The sequence below is a fragment of the Schistocerca gregaria genome, chromosome 8 (genome assembly GCF_023897955.1).
Source record: "Schistocerca gregaria isolate iqSchGreg1 chromosome 8, iqSchGreg1.2, whole genome shotgun sequence".
NCBI lineage: Eukaryota > Metazoa > Arthropoda > Insecta > Orthoptera > Acrididae > Schistocerca > Schistocerca gregaria.
The window spans coordinates 78,266,794-78,285,436 of record NC_064927.1 but is presented as its reverse complement, the minus strand read 5'-3'; the positions used below and the strand labels follow the sequence as shown (position 1 = coordinate 78,285,436).

Sequence of the window (18,643 nt, the reverse complement as noted above, 5' to 3'; positions counted from 1 at the left end):
CCGTGGGCGCTAAGAAGGGGATTGCACACAAGACGAGGAGGCAACCCAGAAGACATGGGGTGTAAATCCCGCCACACGACAGTAGATAGCATGCAAGACAGAGGTGCACGATGGACCAATAGAAAAACACCACGTAAGGCGTCCTTCCCCAAATGGCACGCACTAACAACGGAAATTTTGAAAATGGCAGGTCAAACCCAAGAGGGGACCATCACATAAGGCCGAAACTTTGAAGACTCCTTTTAGTCGCCTCTTACGACAGGCAGGAATACCGCAGGCCTATTCTTACCCCTGAACCCGCAGGGGGTACACTTCATGTGTCGCGTTCTGAAGCATATGTGGTGTTACTGACACGATCACATTCAGAATAAGGATTTTTAGTTAAGAAATTGTTTTTGGCTAATGATGCACATACGCAAGCTCTTTCACGTACCCCAATAAAAAAAGTCCGTGGATGTATGGTTGGGAGACGAAGTGGCCATCCTGAGGGCTCTGCGTCTTTTGTGTCCAGAGCGACCGGCCCAACAGTCTGGAATAATCTTTGCTACGTGTACTAACATGTTCGGTGTCGCTTTGTTGTGTGCAGGGTGGTGAAAACTGTTGGCGTTCAAGTAACTGTCAGTTTACACAGATTTCCTGTATACTGTCTGACAAGTCGACCTCCTGCCTTTCGTTCAACTCAACGACCCAAGAACGGAAACTTTCCATCCCTCTCCGACTCGACAGCGAATTTAATGTTGGCATAGACACGGTTCATGTGGTCGACGAAATGCAGTGCATTTTCACCATCAGGTCACATCGAGAAAGACGTACCGTAGGAAGCAAGATCGTTGCAACCTGGCACAATTTGGAGCTTGCTCCTTACATTGCTCTATGATTAAGTTTGCGACCGCCGGTGACACTAAGAATCCCATGGCTGTGCCACCCGTCATCTACATCTACATGGCTACTCTGCAAATCACACTGAGATTAAATGAGCGTATGGCATTGTTGGCCGGGAGGCCCCGTGCGGGGAGTTCAGCCGCCGTATTGCAAGTCCTTTTTAGACGACGCCACTTCGCTGACTTGCGAGTCAATGATGGATACACAACATCTAGTCCCCTGCCGGGAATCGAACCTGGTCCCCCTAAGTGATAGGTGGAAACGCTACCGCTACTCCTCCACAATATCAACTGCAAATCACACTCAAGTGTTGGCAGAGAGTTTATCAAATGACCTTGTTATTCCACACAAACTGCGCGTGGAAAAAACGAACACCTCTGTCGGTTATCCCAGTCTCAACAAAACATTGTCATTTTTGAAGGAAAAGGTTGGTGCTTGAAATTTCGTGAAAAGTTTCCGCCGCAATGAAATACGACTTTTTTTAATTAGTTCCACCTCAAATCCTGCATTATACTTGTGAAACTCTCTCTCCTATTTCTCAATAATACAAAACCGCCTGCCCTTCTTTGAACTTTCTCGATGTTCACCGTTAATCCTATCTGGTAAAGATCTCACACAGCGCAGCGTAACTTCAAAAGAGGACAGACAATCTTAGTGTAGGCAGTCGCTTTAGTATATCTGTTCATCTAAGCGTTCTGCCAAATAAAACGCAGTCTGATTCGCCTTCCCCCCAACATTTCCTATGTGTTCTTTCCAATTTAAGATGTTCGGAATTGTAATTCCTATATATTTAGTTGTATTTACAGCCTTTAGATTTGATTGATTTGTCGTGTAACCAAAGTTTAATGGATTCACTAGACGGTAAACGGCAGTATCATCTGCAAACGTTCTAAGGTGATTGCTCAGATTGTCTTCTAATTTGTTTATAAAGATAAAGAATAGCTGAAGGCCTATAGCACTACTTTCGGAACGCCCGAAATCACTTTTGTTTCACTCTATAATTTTCTGTCAATAACTACGAACTGTGATCTCTCTGACAAGAAATCACGTGCTCAGTGTGCTGAGACGATATTTCTTAAGCACGCAATCGTAGAGGAAGACCAAGAGATGAATACACTAAGATTCAGAAGGATGTAGGTTGCAGTAGGTACTGGGAGATGAAGATGCTTGCACAGGATAGAGTAGCATGGAGAGCTGCATCAAACCAGTCTCAGGACTGAAGACGACGACAACAACAACAACAGTGCTTTCTATTAGCGCTTTGAGTTTTGGTAGTGTCCTAACAGAGCTACGACAATTTACAACTGCTACACCGATGGTTCCTAAACCTTTGTTTTCCGTCTTAGACCTGCATCCTTTGAGACTGAAGCCCTTTGTGTGTTTCCCAGAGACCCTCTAAACCAAAAAACCTATTTCTCTCCACGCAGTGCCCGCTATAATATGTAGCCGCCTCCTGCGTGCCTCTTCAACAGAACCCGAAGCCAAGGAATCGGTCACAGAACCGTCTCAGCCTCTGATTCAGACCCTCCACGGCTCTGTACCAGAGGTCCGCAATAGGTCCTGCCACTATGCAGCAGACTGTGCGCTCTGCTTTCACCTCGCAAAGCGAGACCAGCAGCCCTTACCACTTCCGGCAGTCCCTCGATACCATAAAGGTTCTCTTCCGATCCAACGCGACGTACGTCATAGGTACCAACATTAGCCACCACCTCCATTTGGGTGTACCCTGTGCTCTTCATTGCATCCGGAATGTCCCGTTTGCACACAGTATGAACACTGGGTTTCTTCTTCTTCTCCTTGGATGCCATGTTCCTAAGAGGCCCCATAACGAGCCTAAAACTGGAGCTCCCACCTACCAATCTCACACTCAGTGACTGCCCGGATCTTTCAACAAGAGAGGTTTCCTCTAAAGCAGTACAAGCGACTGCACTGTTAGTCACATATAGCACCTGGAGCCTGATTGTTAGACTAGCGATTGAGGCCTTTTGCTCGGCCCTCTGAAAAGTCTTTCGCAGCCTACCACGCCCTGAGGCGACCCACTCGACCGCAGATGAGGGGTCAACCTGAATGCGAGCACTAATTGAGCTGGGCACTGGTGGTCCGATGGCCGGACTCGTGGATCACGCTGGGCGTCAGGTGAATCCGTCAGCCGGTCGATGACACTGATGCCCACCCACTGCAGGCTCAGGCTGTGAAACAGAAGCGGCACAGCCTGCTGCTGAGAGCGAAGTGTTACCACCTCAGCTCGCATCAGCGCACAGCAAACACCACCCATGTTGAAGACCGAAGAAAACTACACCACACAAACAAACCACCATCGATACTCTTTGCGGAGCTCTATAGTACACACTGACGAAACCGCAACAACTGTGTCTAGTAAATTACATTAACACGCAGAGATTCCGAAACTGAACTATCAAAGCGCACAACAGAGTAAGTAATTCGCTCCTGGTTAGCTGCCTACTTGTAGAAAATGCGTTCCCAGCAGACCTATAAAAAGATCCTAAGGCCGAGAACCTAAAATTTCAGAGGTTAACGCTATTGCAATCAAGTAGAGAATGACATTTCTTCATCAGTACGAAAAAATATTAAGAACAACAACTGAATTACAATCACAAATAGATGTACATGCATTTTGTGGCGCGAGAAGTAGCGCGGAAGTAAAATCTAAATAGAGGAAATATTTGGTAATTGCAGAGGCGTAATGATTCCTATAATGGAGTGTCAAAACAATAAGGAAATGTCATTCCATAGTCAAAATGCCGATATAGTAGACTTGCAATTGCAAAACGCAAGAATGGGGGGGTTTAGAACCGTTAAGCGGCGACTATTTGGATGCTGGGAGCGACATTCCATTGTTGCATTAGACACCCGTGGATACAGAACATTTCATTACAAGCAAAACGTTGATTACAATATACGAAATTAATGGTACAGACGCAGATGCTGACAAGCGTAGACCGGAGGTGAATAGGGGAAGATATGCAACCCTTATTTGGAGCCGTAACAGAAACCATACAAACAGGCATGAACGCAATGAAAATAAATATAAATTCAAAATGCCGGATTTAGAAACTAACATGAACACAATTAATTCAAAGATGTCGAGTTTAGACACAATAGAAACAGATGGCCACAGTCCGAGATCGGGGAGGTAAATGCAAACGTGACATATTTCAGACGAGGTTAAAAAATTTGCGCACAGAAGTCAATAGTCTGGATACTAAGTTCACACAGCAGATTTCGCAAATCTTCAAATGTGGACAGGAAAATTAACCAACAGATACAAACTTCAGTTCAGTTCATGATGTGAATGAGAAATTAAAAGGCATACTGGAAGAAAAATTTGAAACACTAACACGCACGTATGGACAGGAGCTATCCAGAATCAGAAACTCAATTTACAGGTAATGCAAAAGAATACGCAGGTTAACATAGACAATATACAATCAGAAGTAGCGAAGCTGCATTGTTTCTGCGACTTTTGCCAGAAAATGCAGAGAAAACCACAGTGGAGCTAGGATTACTTAAGTTAGAACACAAAAAGAACTCAGACATTTTGCAGCTTTACGAAACGGTAAAAAGTAAGGCAAAGGATGAAAACACAAAGTTCGCGGGAAAGTGCGTACGCGAACAGCGTACTTATGTTGAAGCGGTAAAGATTAATTGGGGACAAGGAGGGAGAAATTCTAAAACGCGTGGAACATGATATCAGAAAGGTAGAACAAAGGTTAAGGGACGAAATAGTTAGCAAACAAAGTAGGAATGTATCATCGCCAGGGGCGGTGAGGTGTGACCACGTGCCGACGTGCGACGCGAGCAACGGGCAAAACTTTTGTGGAACAGATATGCCATCACCGCAGGTAAATGCTGTTCCGCCCTGCTGGCCAGCGTTGTTAATGGACGAGAGTTTAATAAAATATCGACAGTTTCCTGTATTCTCAAATGAAAAAGAGCGAACGCACCTGGTAGTGTGTGTCCGATGCTTTAGAGATGTACTGCCTAGAACTTTGACAGAAGCTCAAAAGATCAAATACGAGGTCGACACCCTTTTATGGGCTACAGAAATGCAGGAACTCTGCGAGACATTTTGGAAATGCATCTTTAGATAAATACTGGTCAACAGCTATCCAGGAGAGTTAAAACGAGAGGTATCATATCATCCAAAATTCGGGGGCTAAGAAACCATTTTGAAACATACCTAAACAAGACAATCCTGGAATAATCCGATATCTCATGTCGATGAATTGAAAATCTTAAATAACAAGTTACCTGCAAATGTTAGGGAAAAATTAGTAACCATTCAGGAATATGATCTGTAGTATTTTCTGTCAGCGCTCGACTCAATAGATCTAATTCATGAGGATGGACAAGCCATTCGTTGTTATCGTAACGGTAATGAACACAACCCAATCGGAAACAACGACTACGGTAACGGCAATGGCTTTGGAATTTATAACGGTCGTGTGCGTATGAATGAATGGCATCCGTATGCACCGCCGCGCCACAATGAAAATCCGTGCACAGGGTGACCGAAGGTACGAAAATAAATATCAGCCCCCATGGGTACGGCAAAGGCAGAGACAGGAGAAATTAGAGAGAGAACTTTTACACTAGGCGACAAGGAAATGCAAATTACCAGGATCGGAATTTGCAACACAGGGATCCGAGAGAGAACTTTCAGCCCGTACAGTCGAAATGAGGCAACCGGGACACGAAGTGGCGAGCACGCGAACGTACAGCGGACATAGGAATGACGGCAGAAAATGAATCTATACCTTCACCGCCCCCACGAAATATTAATCGAGCGTGACTAGAGGAAGATACTAATGAACTGTCAGTATGCCACAGTACTAATATGAGCGACATAAACACTAACAGGAACGGAAAATAGGAAGTTGACACAAAAACCTACACATACACCACATCCTGGGTGCTACTTGATAGGAAATATAAAAAAAATGGTAAAACAAAAGGCATGTATCCACATGAAGATTTACGGAAATTTATTAAATGAAAATCCAAGTCTCATTCTTTCCTTATCTGTTGCATCAATGAAACGCCAGAAGGTAGATTTGTCGCTGTATGACGAATAATCAGACTGGCGCTCGGTTCCTCTCCAGCTAGGGGTACAATATTTATATTCTCGGTACTCTCCCAATCTTCTACTGCCCTGTAGAGCCAATTAAGGAATGGTCAGTTTTCTTCTACTATCTAACATGCAGAGAACGACATGGAACCTAGTGAATAGAAATTTTCCTTGTATTTTGATATTTTACTTTCTTAATACTTAAATATCTAAAGGAAACCTTTTGATACTTAACGAAACACGGAATATACAACAAGAACTTAAAGTTACAATACTGAACGAGCGAAAACCATTGGATGACAGTTTTACTACATCAGGCGAAAAAAAAAAACTTGTTCAAGACCGATGGAAAAGAAAGGAATGCACAGCGCGCCAGATTTAAGCGGGAGGGCACTTTTTCAGTTAAGGGGTACTTGCGCTGATCACGAGAGAAGTACCTGTTTTGGAAGGAAACATTTCTTAAGTTATAAACACATATGTACGGAATACCAAAAAATTTTATTTCAAAAATTGTGTGAGTCATATCTGATGTGCTAGTCACCATAGAAGTACTTTTCATATGGATGCAAAATGAAGATGTTAACTGTCAAATTTATCAAAAATTATGTATTGCACGTATACAATAGGATTTCAAAAATTTTTGCATAAAGATGGAATGAATAACAAAATTCTCTAAAAATTACATCTGTTTATTTTGCAGAGATATACATTAAAGCTCGAATCACAGATTAGATAAAAACAGCTAGGCCTATCTCAAGTTAATTTGCAGCATTAAGATAGATTTTAGGAACATGTTCACTGAAATTATGGAATGGATTTTCCCCATAAAGTTGACGCCAGAGAAATTACGCCAGGAAGTTATTCAGCATAGCAAGGTGAGTTGGGAAACGCCTTTTATTATTTTCATTAGTTTTTTGCCAGACTGACTCTGGTGATTTTTGGTTGCGTTTGTAAAGGGATAGACAAAATAAATCGAATGATTAACACTTCGAAAATAGGTAATTTTCTCGTGATCAGCGCATGTACTTCCTAAACTGCTTAAGTGTCGGAGGCATGAGCGATAAAGTGTACTGAGACGCGCAGCCGCACTTAAAGTGCAGCGCACTTTCAACAATTATATACGAAGCAGGAATCAGCTGATCGTAGGGGACGAGTACGCAAAAAGCAAGGTTGAGTTCAGTGTCCACTGTAAGATGCGAGCAGACATACTGCGCACCGCGACGGAAACCATTAGAATTTAGGCGAATCGGCATCCACTGCGCGCAGCAAACTGGACAAAACAGAAGCGACACGAAATGGAGTACTTATCAGCTGATTACTCTAACATAAATCAGTTACACAAACAAAACTAATAGAGAAATTTGCTCCCAAGTTGGAAACTATACAGTAAAGAGCACTAATTTTAAGTTCAGCATACGTAGTTTTAAGAAAAGGAGCGAATTGACGCAAGTAACTATAAGGAGAGTAAAATACGCAAAATTGTTTTACACTTAAAGAGGCTACAGAATGTACATAGTAAGAAACAAGTGTAAATATTCAAAGTAGAAGAGAATACACATAGTAAATATACACCTGTCCGACTATATACAACAGGATTAAGACAAGTTTAAAGTAGTAATAACATGTACACTTAAAAGAACGCGATTAGCACATAACATAAATAAGCGGCTTACATACAGCGCATAAGTATGCGACGATAAGGTTCAAATGGCTCTGAGCACTGTGGGACTTAAAATCATCTGAGGTCATCAGTGCCCTAGAACAAACTACTTAAACCTAACTAACCTAAGGAAATCACGCACATCCATGCCCGAGGCAGGATTCGAACCTGCGACCGTAGCAGTCGCGCGGATCCGGACTGAAGCGCCTAGAACCGCTCGGCCACCACGGCCGACTGTGACGATAAAAGTAGAATAAGATACACACATAGAAAATGGTGTGTGACAGACGTAAATTATGTTATAACACATCGTACAAGATTTGACGAGAGGAGCAGTTCTGCACTTTTAGAACTACACCTCTTCACAGATAACATTAGAAGTAGCGAGCTTGATGTACAGGGAGAAAACATACCCACAAATTTGCTATTTCATAACTCGCTTATGTTAGTTGCTATTAATTAGATGGTACCTTATAGGAAAACCATAAGCAGCAAAAGAAAACTTAACATGGATCGCTGGTGACAGACCGTACATCGAGTGAAACCAGGAAGAGAATGAAAGTGTATTACATTGACATGAGTTTATTTACATTTGTGGGAAGAAATAAATAGAGCGGTGATACCAGTGTGAGAACCCCACAGGTAATACTTCGGTATAAATGGGTTTTTTATGTGGAAGATTTTTAATGAATAATTGAAATACACGTTTCCTTCAAAAATGGGTACTTTTCTCGAGATCAGCGCATGTACACCCTAAACTGCACAAGTCCCTAATTATGCGGGTACACGGGGACGAATATGAAGACTTATTGCATGGCACCTAGGAAATGGACACGAAGGCGACATAAGAAAGAATATAATATATAGTTTTAAGTCTTTGAGTGAATGGTTGTATGAGTGTGAAAAGCGAAGTATGATGATGCATGAACGGTAAGTAATTATGGAAACGAACATGTCGAACAAGGAGTGAAGAGTAAAGATGAAACAGTGAAGTCAATACTAACAAAGGTACATAGTATCTATAACGTACACCACAACACCATGATTTGCCACACACACACACTATATATCCATCCTTGGTAATCAACTGTTATAGCTTGAGCAATTATAAGGTGAATATTAATATAAATGAACATATGATATACAATTCGTACGAGGAATGAACACAAAATGCAGGGAAACTATTCTCTGCACTGAATTGTTGACACGCGCAGAAGCAAAAGAAGTACATTTAACATAAGCACCTTCTGTAACAGGAATGAATTATGAGTGGAATTACACATGACGAAAGACAGTAAAATTACCCTTTCCACGTTACGAAGGTAAAAACGTATATGTCGCCGCATCAATAGGGCAGAAATACGGCTTAAAATATGTGTACACGCAGGTGAAATATTACGACGATTAACAAGCAGTGATGAAGTCAGGATTGTCAAGGGATGAAACAACCCACACGCTCGCTCACAAACGAGCATTTGTAAATATTGCACATAGTATGAAGTTTACCAAATGCCAAGAATAGAATAAGTACACTAACGACGCACTGCAAGTAGCAATTCTAGAAGTAGCTTGATCTCTGAAGCTGACACTAGCAAATCCTCTTTTTCCGTGTAGTGAGAGCTCATATATAAAATGTGAATGTGAAACGGACAGTTATTTGCCTACTACATTATTGTCAATGTTTATGTATGTGAAATGTATGTAATATTGTCAATTTTATGTGAAATTTTATTCTTGAAGAACCGTTTATGTATGTAAAGTGCAACGCGACGGACGCGTAAAATACTCGCACGTGTGAAGTGATACAAAAATAGTAAGCCCTAAATATAAATGCCGTGCGACTAGGGCCTCCCGTAGGGTAGACCGTTCGCCTGGTGCAAAGTCTTTCGATTCGACGCCACTTCGGCGACTTGCGCGTCGATGGGGATGAAATGATGATGATTAGGACAACACAACACAGCCCTGATCATAGTGAAAATAACGGCTGAACCGTGATAAGAGTAAACGCTACAATATATCGAAGTGAAAACGAACTGCAATGCACAACGGAAGATAATGCCGTGTCCTGCAGTGCGGTCCTTACCTTCAATGCCACTGGCCGAAAACCTCGTCCGGCTGCGAGATGATTTATTGGTGTTCTTCGGGTTGACCGTTGGAGTTGAATCCGTCGTATACCGTCTACGGAGCGGAGGGCTACAACATCGACTTCTGAAGCCCAGAGCGACTTCACACTGTATGCGCGGGCTGAACTGCTGCTCACGTGGCGCTTGCGTCACTGCGACCGGCGCGGTAAACAATCAACTGCTGCCAGCCAAAGTGCAGCGAACAGTGACGTAGCGTGTGCCGAAGGATACCTTCCCAGAATTTCCAATGAACCAAAAGGCAGTGAGAAAAACAATTTCAGAAAAAAGTGAAAGTACAATTTAAGAAATGTGAAACTTTTCCCCTGTTCATACAGCTTAACAAGTGTAACGAGAAATAACAGTCTAAGGCGTTGGCACAACATGGACGTGCAATTATTTAATAGGAATGTATATGAAATTGTGAATATGTTTATGTGTATGTATTTGCAATGGAAAAAGAAATGAAGCTTTGTAAATATACTTGTAGTGTTTTTGTTGTGGTCTTCAGTCCTGAGACTGGTTTGATACAGCTCTCCAAAAGCTTCTATTCTCTTCTTGTCCAAACTGTTTATCGACCATGTAGCACTTTCATACATGGCTACACTCCATACAAATACTTTCAGAAACGAATTCCTGACACTTAAATCAATACTCTATGTTAACAAATTTGTCTTCTTCAGAAACGCTTTCCTTGCCATTGCCAGTCTACATTTAATATCCTCTCTACTTCGACCATCATCAGTTATTTTGCTCCCCAAACAGCAAAACTTCTTTACTACTTTAAGTGTCTCATTCCCTCATTTAATTCCCTCAGTTTCACCCGGCTTAATTCGACTACATTCCATTATCCTCGTTTTGCCTTTGTTGGTGTTCAGTTTGTATCCTCCTTTCAAAACACTGTTCATTCCGTTCAACTGCTCTTCCAAGTCCTTTGCTGTCTCTGACAGAATTACAATGTCATCGGCGAACCTCAAAGTGTTTTATTTCTTCTCCATGGATTGTAATACCGACTCCGAATTTTTATTCTGTTTCCTTTACAGCTTGCTCAATATACAGATTGAAAAACATCGGGGAGAGGCTATAACCCTGTCTCACCTCCTTCCCAACCGGTGCTTCCCTTTCACGTCCCTCGACTCTTATAACTGCCATCTGGTTTCTGTACAGATTGTAAATAGCCTTTCGCTCCCTATATTCCAGTCAACATTATCAAAAGCTTTCTGTATGTCTGCAAATGCTAGAAACGTAGATTTGCCTTTCCTTAATCTATCTTCTAAGATATGTCGTAGGGTCAGTATACTTGTAGTAGCATAAAGGTATTAAAAACTCCATTGACTTGCACCAAGTGACCAAAATAAGCCCCAATGTAAATAAGGATACTGTATAGTTATTTCCGACAGTATACAGTAGGGGGCATTTGTGATAAACCTTTTGCATTTCTTACTTTTATATTTTCGTTTTCTTTAAAGGCAAAGAGAAAAGGCGAAGAGGTAGCCTCGCGTAGAACATGTGCCTATCGTCATGTATTTTTGATTTTCAGATGATAAAAACATAAGACGTTTTCCGGTTCCTCAGTACGAGAAGAGGATTCGCGCTAGTGGAGGAAGGAAGACGCAAGTATCTTGGCGCGTAATAGAGTCAGTCATTCAGCCGATATGAATAATTGAAAAGTATGTATTTTCTATGTGTATCGAACAGAAGAATATGACATTCATTGTCTTACTATCTTAAAGTTTGTCTGAGTTATTATTTCGAGTAGTGCTATAACCAGAAGACCTGAAGCCCACCTGTGTACTTCGGAAAATTACGAAGATCCGGTTGTAAAAGTAACGACGAAAACGTTCAAGTCCATGTAGGTGGATACGGAGATCAGGCGTAGCATTATTAATTGGTAAGCAAAAATATACAGAGGGAAAAAGAGCATTTTGTGCGCGGTGTACCAATATGAAGTAATAAGAATTCATTTGCAGGCACAGCCCAGCTTGTTGTGCTTGTCCGAGTGCCGCAAAATTAATGTCATTAATTTCAATATATCTAAAAGGGCCACATTTCACATTTTATTTTTTACTATTGCATTAGTACTTTTTATTATACTATAACTCTGGGGTGTAACAGTCGAATCTCACTGACGATTGCAGATAAAAGATTTTTAACTAACTACAGCAACTGGGTAGAATCAGAGATAACGAAAATACAGGTGATAATCGAATAGTGGGTGTTATTCAGGGTCTTGTTTTATCTGTGGGAGTGTAAATTTGAGCTCGAGAGCGGATGATGAAATAATGTGCGCGTTAAGTCCACTGCTTAAATCGCTCTGACAGTGAGATATATTTTGGATGGAACGAATTAAAACATTTATGTTGAGAAGTATGACTGACTGTAATTGTCAACTTCGTTTGCAATTAACAAAGAGACCTCAATCCAGGTACACCCTAATACTTCGTAAATCGAGAAAATGAACTAACGTGGCTCGTTAAAGTTATAATATGAATTGCAGTGATTGGAAAGAGAAAGGAAGCATGGAGGGCAATGGTAAGCAGAGATGTGTAGTAGTCCAAGAAAATTCTGTCTGGATAGTTATTCGAATAATAAGATCATTGGAACAAATTTATTCGCCAGTAAATTATTTGCAACCTACGTAACAAATAACGCATAATGCTATCATAATTTGTCTACTTATTGTAGAGAGTTATGTAACTAGCATTTGTTTCCTTGCCTCAGCGCAGTTTTTGTTTGTTGTGGGCGGAGTTCGTCTCACATACGATCTCTCGGCTTGTCTGTCAGCAATTAAAAAAATGGTTCAAATGGCTCTGAGCACTATGGGACTTAACATCTATGGTCATCAGTCCCCTAGAACTTAGAATTACTTAAACCTCACTAACCTAAGGACATAACACACCCGTGCCCGAGGCAGGATTCGAACCTGCGACCGTAGCAGTCGCGCGGCTCCGGACTGAGCGCCTAGAACCGCTAGACCACCGCGGCCGACAGTGTCAGCAATTATCTCTTCCCTTGCATCACACACAGCTCACCTTGTCACCTTGTCTGCTGCAAGAAATACCCAAAGTTGATTCCGTTCAAAACACCATTTCTTTATTTTACTCGTTAAAAACTACAGCTGCCCCTAGGTACTTGCTGAAACCATCGTGGCTCTCTATTAACTTCATGGCTGAGTCAGAAGTAGTCTCTTCGCTGGAAGTCACCACTTCCTGAGCAGGCTGTTTTTTGAAAAGAGGATTATAGTCCGTGAAAGGGACAATCTATATGCACGCGTCTCTGCTCCATGGTCTTTTTCACTAACATTTTTCTCTGCTGTGATTCTTCATCCTCGCAATGCGTCGGCTTTTTGATCGAATTCTTTCCTTTTCTCAACACCACTCGCGTCCTCTCGTTGCTTGCATTCTCTGTTGACGTCATTTACGATAGCACTATTCGTTGTCGGCACTTCCATCCCTAATTCCGCTTGCTGAAATCGAACCCTGTCAGCTTCTCTGCTAGTAGCCTCCTCTCCCCCACTAGCGAATGTTTCTTCTTTCTTTTCGGCTGTTCGTATCACATCAATCCCTGTGTATTTTCTGTTGCAATACAGCTTTCCATGAGAACAACACTTGATGCTGTAGAGAGAAAGACTGATTGGACGTCATTCGACGGGAAGTATTTGTTGCAGTTGACAGAAATATTGACTCTATTGGGGACGAAGTTGATTGTGACAGTAACGTTACCTGGTTGCATACAATAAAGCAACAAGTCATGGGATAGCTATATGCACATATGCGGATGGTTGTGGTATAGCATGCGCTTGGTATAGAAGGACAGTGCATTGGCGGAGCTAGAGGTTACGTATTTCATGCGGAAAGGTTTCCGACCTTATTATGACCGCACGACGGGAATTAACCCACTCTAAACGCGGAATGGTAGTTGCAGCTAGACGCATGCCTGTGGTAACAGCCCGACATCGCCTGCAGCGCCTCTCCTAGACTCGTGACCGTATAGGTTAGACTCTAGGCGACTGCAAAACTGTGGCCTGGTCAGATGAGTTCCGATCTGAGTTGGTCAAAGCTCATCGTGAGTTTAGAGTGTGGGGCAGAACCCGAGGAAGCTATGGACCCAAGTTGTCAACAAGGTACGTGTGGAAACCTGTGGTGGCTTCATAATGGCTGTATTTAATTGAATATAGTGGGTTCTCTGGATGTGTGCGGCTACTGGGAGGTCATTAGCAGCCATTCGTGGACGTCATGTTCCAAACAACAACGGAATCTGGCCACCCAAATCGTCTGACATGAATCCCACCGAACATTTATGGCAACTCTTTCTTAATTATGGATTACTATAGAGGCAAAATGGCTCACTATTTCTGCTGAGGACTTCAACGATTTGTTGCGTCTATGCATCGTCGAGTTGGTGCATTACGGCGGGCAAAAAGAGGACCGACACGATGTTAGGAGATATTCCATGACTTTTGTCACCTCAGTGTGTAGGCCTAACAGATCTGTGTGAAAACAAGATGATTACTGGATCCAGAATGAGGTTTTCACTCTGCAGTGGAGTGTGCGCTGATATGAAACTTCCTGGCAGATTAGAGTACTTGTCCGAGAAAGGCAAAGGTCCCGAGTTCGAGCCTCGATCCGGCACACAGTTTCTCAAAAAAAAATGGTTCAAATGGCTCTGAGCACTATGGGACAAGAGCAATGGTCATCAGTCCCCTAGAACTGAGAACTACTTAAACCTAACTAATCTAAGGACATCACACAACTCCCAGGTATCACGAGGCAGAGAAAATCCCTGACCCCGCTGGGAATCGAACTCGGGAACCCGGGCGCGGGAAGCGAGAACGTTACCTCACGACCAGGAGCTGCGGCCATATAGTTTCTCATTCTGGAAACATCCCCTAGGCTGAGGTTAAGCCATGTCTCCGCAATATCCTTTCTTTCAGGAGAGCTTCAGTAAAGTTTGAAAGTAAGGAGACGAGGTACTGTCGGAAGTAAAGCTGTGAGGACAGGGCGTGAGTCGTGCTTGGGTAGCTCACTTGGGAGAGCACTTGCCCGGTCTGGCACACAATTTTAATCTGCCAGGAAGTTTTAATTCCTGGATGTTTCTACCGGCCTCCCGATTCCCCTGTGACGCAATCATCAATTCAAGTCTACCGTCGGTAGCCCGTAAATACACATACCACGCAATACTCGTTGGAGGCGACTTTAACCTGCCGATTGTAGACGTCTATGAATTCATTGCAGGGAATACAGAGAGACAACCTTGCGAAGTATTTTTGAACATGCTTTCCGAAAATTGTCTTGAGCATCTAGTCCGGCAGCCCAGACGCAATGGTAATATTTAGACCTTGTAGCTAGTAATATTAGTAATTTTCGCCTCACACACATTAATATACACTCAATAGTAAACGCCTGATGGCCTGAAGTTAACAAACATTCGTAAAGTAAAAGAAACGAACTATCGCATAGGAGCGACAGAATCTAGACTCCTGGAAATTGAAATAAGAACACCGTGAATTCATTGTCCCAGGAAGGGGAAACTTTATTGACACATTCCTGGGGTCAGATACACCACATGATCACATTGACAGAACCACAGGCACATAAACACAGGCAACAGAGCATGCGCAATGTCGGCACTAGTACAGTGTATATCCACCTTTCGCAGCAATGCAGGCTGCTATTCTCCCATGGAGACGATCGTAGAGATGCTGGATGTAGTCCTGTGGAACGGCTTGCCATGCCATTTCCACCTGGCGCCTCAGTTGGACCAGCGTTCGTGCTGGACGTGCAGACCGCGTGAGAAGACGCTTCATCCAGTCCCAAACATGCTCAATGGGGGACAGATCAGGAGATCTTGCTGGCCAGGGTAGTTGACTTACACCTTCTAGAGCACGTTGGGTGGCACGGGATACATGCGGACGTGCATTGTCCTGTTGGAACAGCAAGTTCCCTTGCCGGTCTAGGAATGGTAGAACGATGGGTTCGATGACGGTTTGGATGTACCGTGCACTATTCAGTGTCCCCTCGACGATCACCAGAGGTGTATGGCCAGTGTAGGAGATCGCTCCCCACACCATGGTGCCGGGTGTTGGCCCTGTGTGCCTCGGTTGTATGCAGTCCTGATTGTGGCGCTCACCTGCACGGCGCCAAACACGCATAAGACCATCATTGGCACCAAGGCAGAAGCGACTCTCATTGCTGAAGACGACACGTCTCCATTCGTCCCTCCATTCACGCCTGTCGCGACACCACTGGAGGCGGGTTGCACGGTGTTGGGGAGTGAGCGGAAGACGGCCTAACGGTGTGCGGGACCGTAGCCCAGCTTCATGGAGACGGTTGCGAATGGTCCTCGCCGATACCCCAGGAGCAACAGTGTCCCTAATTTGCTGGGAAGTGGCGGTGGGGTCCCCTACGGCACTGCGTAGGATCCTACGGTCTTGGCGTGCATCCGTGCATCCGTGCGTCGCTGCGGTCCGGTCCGGTCCCAGGTCGACGGGCACGTGCACCTTCCGCCGACCACTGGCGACAACATCGATGTACTGTGGAGACCTCACGCCCCACGTGTTGAGCAATTCGGCGGTACGTCCACCCGGCCTCCCGCATGCTCACTATACGCCCTCGCTCAAAGTCCGTCAACTGCAGATACGGTTCACGTCCACGCTGTCGCGGCATGCTACCAGTGTTAAAGACTGCGATGGAGCTCCGTATGCCACGGCAAACTGGCTGACACTGACGGCGGCGGCGCACAAATGCTTCGCAGCTAGCGCCATTCGACGGCCAACACCGCGGTTCCTGGTGTGTCCGCTGTGCCGTGCGTGTGATCATTGCTTGTACAGCCCTCTCGCAGTGTCGGGAGCAAGTATGGTGGGTCTGACACACCGGTGTCAATGTGTTCTTTTTTCCATTTCCAGGAGTGTATTAGTCTTTATCTTTACCGCTCTAGCGCGGTGCCAGAAAATCTCTGTGTATTAGTATCGATTAATGATATAAAAAAGAATTCTGTTGTTTCAAGACAAATGAGGTATTGGGCGCCTCACCTTTTACTGTTTGTATTCCATGAAAGGCTGCGTTCCGCATCGGTATTTTATATTTTGAGTGAAAATATTCAGTAAATATGCTAATTGTTACTTTTCCAATCAGAAAACATCTAGTTTCTTGTAATTGATTACGAACAGACAGCATCAAGAGGACATTTTGACTGTTGTATATAAAGTATTCAACCACAAACTCGTCTATTGTAATTTAATATGAAAAGATACGTAGCATTAAAAAAGTGTGTTAAAGGTAAGTGTGCTTATTTTAGTAAATTAACCTTGATTATTTTCATCTCCTCATTTACTTGAATTTTAATTATTTTATGTTAGTTCATCACCAGAAATTATGATCACGCTGATGGGCCGAACGCAGCATGAGGCAGAAGAAACATTATCGTTTTCCTGTTATTTCTGAATCAGCTCTCTTTTTTAATTGTGTACTGTTGCATTTCTTTTAAAGTCTATAAATCTTCTGGTCCCTTAGTGTTGCTCCGGGTTTGACTACATCGCGACTATAAAAATGGAGAGAAATGATAATGTTTCTTCCGAACGATATCAAATAAATCATTCTGTTGCTCTTGTTCAAAATAATCCAACCAGGTATTTAATGCTCAACGTATGTTATTATGATAATGTAATCAGTCCCTGATTCTGTTGCCAAGTGCCCACCAAAATATTAATTTCTTCGACATTTTTCAAAAAATATAAAATAACAATTCTTTTTCTTTTCGACCCCCTCCCCCCTCCAACAGCAAAACGGGTCGTAACTCATTGACGGCGTCAGTATAAAGACAGGGCCTAATGAGCATCATGTATAGTTACTAAAGTTAGTAAATCAGGAAACGGCTTCTGCGAGAACTGCAGGTAAGTGGTTGTTAGCATCTCGCTTATACAATGACCTGACATTATTTAGTTTAGTGTGATGGATATAGAGAAATTATGGGCAAATTTCAAGCTGATTTTAAATCAAACTGTGGACAATTACGCGCCTAGTAAGTGGATTGAGGACAAAAAAGACTCACCCGCTGTAGTTTCCAACAAGATCCTAAAAATTCTGAGAAAGCAAAGGCTGTTGCACTCTCGGTTCAAAAGAGAGCGCGCAACTGACGCCAGTTAAAAGTTAATGGAAACTCGTGCCTCTGTAAGAAGATCGATACATTCTCCGAACTTTGTTCCTCAAATTAAAGCCTATGTTTGGTACTAGTACACTTCTCGTGGCCAGGAATGCGCTCTTTGCAATGCTAGCATTATTTTTATGTCCACCTCACTCTGTGAGTTATCGATTATTTTGCTAGTTAGGTAACAGAATTGCAGTTGCAGTCAGATCTTCGAAGGAAGCACTTGAGAGTTAACGACACCCATAAAAAGATGGCCCCAGTACGCCAATATCGATAATTTTTTAGAGGTGGATATGGGGTCTGAAGATGGCATATTGAATTGCCGAAAGCCCGAAACTGCTAACGAAAACAGAATAAAATAACTTCTCAATATCCACGGCTATTTGGCAAATTTCTACCTTAAATATTTTACTAGTCGCTCTCCCAGGTCCACAGTGGATCAACAGGTACCAGACATACACTTTCTCGTTCTTCTCATTTCTGCTCCTTCTCTTTACATTCGTGTTTCTTCGATTTACACTCATTCCATATTCTGTACTCATTAGACTGTTCATTCCATTCAGCAGATCCTGTAATTTTTCTTCATTTCCACTGATGATACCAATGTCGTCAGCGGATCTAATGATTGCCATCCTTTCACGCTGAATTTTAATTCCACTTGAACCTTTCTTCTTTTTCATCATTGCTTCTTCGATGTATTGATTGAACACTAGGGGGTGAATGACTACACTACAGTCTTAGACCATT

The 18,643-nt window shown here is 43.0% G+C and overlaps 1 protein-coding gene across 2 annotated transcripts in view; it reads right to left on the bottom strand.

Annotated features, from left to right (window-relative positions):
* Positions 1-18,643, bottom strand: part of LOC126284329 (ankyrin repeat domain-containing protein 6-like) — a 147,054-nt gene that overhangs the window by 68,208 nt on the left and 60,203 nt on the right. The window contains exon 1 of one of the 2 annotated variants that reach the window (XM_049983175.1): positions 9,715-9,989. The exons of the other annotated variant lie outside the window; for it this stretch is intronic. The gene's annotated coding sequence lies outside the window, so the exon portion shown is untranslated. Of the gene's footprint in view, positions 1-9,714; positions 9,990-18,643 lie in introns of those variants that run through there. 2 annotated transcript variants of the gene reach the window in all.